This window comes from Sciurus carolinensis, chromosome 19 (assembly GCF_902686445.1).
Source record: "Sciurus carolinensis chromosome 19, mSciCar1.2, whole genome shotgun sequence".
In the NCBI taxonomy this organism is placed as follows: Eukaryota; Metazoa; Chordata; class Mammalia; order Rodentia; family Sciuridae; genus Sciurus; species Sciurus carolinensis.
The window spans coordinates 18,244,330-18,248,561 of record NC_062231.1 but is presented as its reverse complement, the minus strand read 5'-3'; positions in this window follow the sequence as shown (position 1 = coordinate 18,248,561).

Sequence of the window (4,232 nt, the reverse complement as noted above, 5' to 3'; positions counted from 1 at the left end):
GTTTCTGCCAAGTCTTAAAACACATTTAGAAAATCAAACGAGGTGCAAAGAATAGAAACCAAACAACACATTCCTATCTTGTACAGACAGTGCTAATTGACCTTTCTCCTGTTACTTTCAAGGCAATTAGGAAAGATAATTGTAGCTTAAGAAACTTAGGGCAAGCTAGAGGGAAGAGTAACTGAACAGATGGGGACAGGGGTATATTTTGCATTAGCAAACTCCAGTTATACCACTGTGAACGGGCCTCTGATGTTGGAAGTGGAAGATGAAGATGAGTTACAAATACAGTGTCAGACAAGGAGTGTAATACAGGGTTTAGGAAGTTCAGATTTCTAACTTTGTGATAAATCCTTTGTCATAAAATTAGGTGGATGTCCATGGCCTCCATTTATTTCAGAGAGAAGCACTGTGGCATCTGTCATGGCATATTTCTAAGGGTCAAACCACACATTCTTCTGAATTGAGGCCAGAGTGGCAAATGCTTCCATTGTAAGGAAAAATGATAGATGCTGTCTTGGGGAGCTGTTACAGTTGCTGTACATACATCAACAGGCTTGGTTCTTGAATATTAACACCCTGCACAGTATTTGGTTTCAGAATGCAGTGGACTGAATCATGCTGGGTAAGAAGATGCTTTGCATATTCTTTTGTGCTAAAATTGAAACAGGCAAACTCGTTTTGGTGTGATTAGATAAAGGTTTTTTCTCCTTTCAAACTTGGGATGATGCAATAAATTTTCCTCCCTGGGTGTAGAGAAGTGCAATGCTCTGTCCTGCTTCTGCCCTCTCTAAGCAAATCTGGGGATTCATTTGTTTCATGAATGGAGAAGGAAGATGAGTTCAGGAGTTCTGAACCTAAGCATGGGGGTTTGGCATGTATATTAAAAGGAAAGGAGATAAAGAAGAAAGTGAGACGTGCATGTCAATAATCCCAAGCAGTTCAGGAGGCGGTGGCTGGAGGATGACCAATTCAAAGCCAGCCTCTGCACTTTATAAGGTCCTAAGCAATTTAGTGAGACCCTGTCTCTAAATAAAATATAAAAAGTGGTTGGCAATTAGCTTAGTGGTTAAGCGTGCTTAGATTCAATCCCTGGTTCCAAAAAGAAAAAAGAAAAAAAGAAAGTGACTTTGGAGAATGCAGGTTGTGCTGACAGGTAGTCCAGAAATTTGTAATTGGAAATTTGAAGAGCAACACTCACTTGGATCCCCTTCTCCTTTATATATCACTGGAGGAATTTTTAGACTGAGAAATATGGTCCTAGGTTGCCAGGGTTAGGAGAGAAAATGTCTTTAAAAATGAAATTTTAAAAATTTAAAATTATTTGAAAATCAGATTTGCAAAATAAGAGCACAGTTTTGAAAAGACACATCTCACGTTTTGCTAGTTACTAGATGTGGGATTTAGCTAAATTACCAAATCTCTGTTCCTCAGCTTCTCTGTATGGAAAAGAAGTAAACAACAGGCTCTTCACTGGGTGATTGATGCCATGTAATAACGAGCCCATAGTAATCTTTGACTTTATATATTTTTATAATAGTATTTTTCACAAAATAGTATTAATATGTTCTGGAGAAATATTAAGAAAAAATAAGAAACATAACATCCTTAAAATATTTGAACCAATATTTCCAATCATCTAATGTTTGCTAACCATAGATTCCTGATGGTGATGCAAAAGAAAAGAAGTCATAGACTCTGACTTTAAAAAAGGTACAGCCTAATAACAAATACTGTGTGGGTGGATTTCAGCCCAGATGTCCTTGGGAGAGCACCCCCAGGAAAAACAAGCTGGACCACTGTGCCATCATCACATTCCCCACAACCCCTGAATCATCCATGAAGAATATTGAAGACAACATAGTCGTGTTCATGGTGCACATGAAAGCCAACAGTCACCAGGTCAACCAGGATGTAATGAAGCTCTAGGACATTGATGTGACCAAGGTCAACACCCTGATAGACAGATGAAGGCTTATTTTCCACTGGCTCCTGATTATGATGCTTTGGATGTTTCCAACAAAATTAGAGTCATCTAAACAGAGTCTAGCTGGCTAATTCTGTACACATTATTTTCAACATAAAAGTACAACCTAGTAACAAATACTGAAAGGGAAAATGTCCATAGCTCATTTTCTAGTCTCTAGCTACCACTGATACATGGGCTTTAGTAACAGTTCAAGCCTCTTGCTATGTTTTTACCAAACACACAGACAGACTCACCCTTAAGGAAGAGTTGTGTTTTTTTAACACTTTTTCTTCAGAGTTAGGTAGGGCTTAGTTTGTTAAGGCTGTTATAACAAAATACAACAGACTAGGTTGTTTATAAACAACAGAATTTTTATTTCTCATGGTTATGGAGGCTGAGAAGTCCAAGGTCCAGTTGCCAGCACATTTGGTGTCTGGTGAAGGACTGTTGCGTGGTTCATAGATGACTGTTGTGTTGCTCTGCATGGCAGAAGAGACAGTGCTACGCAAAGTAGTACTTTTAAGGGCACTAACCTTCTCTACGAAGGTCTCCTATGACTTAATCCCTACCACAGGCCCCACCTCCTAATACTTTCACCTCGAGGGCTAGAATTTCAACATATAAATCTTGTGGAGACACATTCAAATCCTAGACTTTAGCTCCTCCTCTCCTAAAATTCATGTCCTCACGTGCAAAATACATTCATTCCATCCAAATAATCTCCAGTCTTAACTGATTTCAGTGTCAACTCAGATGTCTAAAGCCCCGAGTCTTATATAAATCTCATCTAAATCAGACATGGGACACTCAAGGTACAATTTATTCTAAGAAACACTGCATTCCAGCTGCAAACCCGTGAAACCAAAAAAAAGTTAACGTACTTCCAAAATACAGTCATAGGGCAGGCATTCGATAGCATTAGAAAATAGGAAAGAAGAAAGGACTGACAGGTTCCACATGAGTCTAAAACCTAACAGAACCAACATTAATTTTTCAGTCTCAAGAACAATTCTCTTTGGCTCAGTGCTCTGTCTTCCAGGTCCATGATGGTTACAATGCCACCTCTGTACACAATGGGTGAATGCCATTCCTTCTGGACACAAGGATTAGGTGCTAGGGCTCTGTGTGGCCCTGCTCCCAGAAGTGAAAAAAGACCCACTGCTGGCAGCTGAGTGCCTGGGCCCCATCCACAAGGGGGTCCTCTATGGTGATCCCAACTTCCCATGGTTCTGTGCCTTGGGCATACCCCCAAGGTTCTCCCAAGCTGGAATTCTATACATGTGACTCCCCTAGTTATGGGGTTGTTGGCATAGCCCTGCTCCAGTGAGTACACTAGGCATTGTCCTATTGGGACCTCTCTGTGGTAACATTGTATTTGCTGAAACTCTTGCATTTGGGGCCTGTGGTGGGAGAGACAAGAGACAGCACCTATGACTTCTGAATGAGCTTCAGGGTCATTCTTTCATTGTCCTGGACAATACACCCTGACTTCTCTTTAGATGGTTGTCAGCCAGCCAATTGGACCTCATTCTTCCTGTTCTCTCCTGAACAAACTCTTTTTCTTTTCAACATGGATAGTATAAGGATGTTTAGAATAGTTTAAATTCTGCTTTCATTTCAAGTAACAATTCCTGCCTAAAATTAATTCTGTCTTCTCAACATTTTACTATAAACAGTCAAGAGAAGCCAAGCTATACTTTCCACACTTGGACCTTTCCTCAAATATCTAATTCCATCTATAGCAAACTGTACCTTCCACAAAATACTAGAATAGGAACATAGTTTCAATGAATTATTTCCTACTTTATAAGATGTCCAATAGCATGCTCCTCATTACCACCTGAGATTACATCATAATGGCCTCTATTGTTCATGTTTATATCCACTTTCTTTTCAGAATTACTTAAATACTCTCTTAAAAGATTAAGGCTTTCTGCACAGTTTTCCTCTCCAGAGCCCACACTAGAATCATCCTTAATGGTCTATTCGTGGTAATATAGGTTTTTTCAAGCACACACCTCAAAACTTGTCCCGTCTCTACCCATTACCTGGTCCTAAAGCCACTCCCACAGTTTTAGGTCTTTGTTAAAGCAGCACCTCTACTGCTCAGTATTGAAGTTCTGTCTTAGTCTGTCTAGGATGCTATAATCAAATACTGCAGACTGGGTGACTTAAAAACAGCATGAATTTATTTCTCACAGCTCTGGAGGTTAAGTCCAAGTTAACAGCACATTCAGTGTCAGGTTGGTGGAAAGATGGCTGT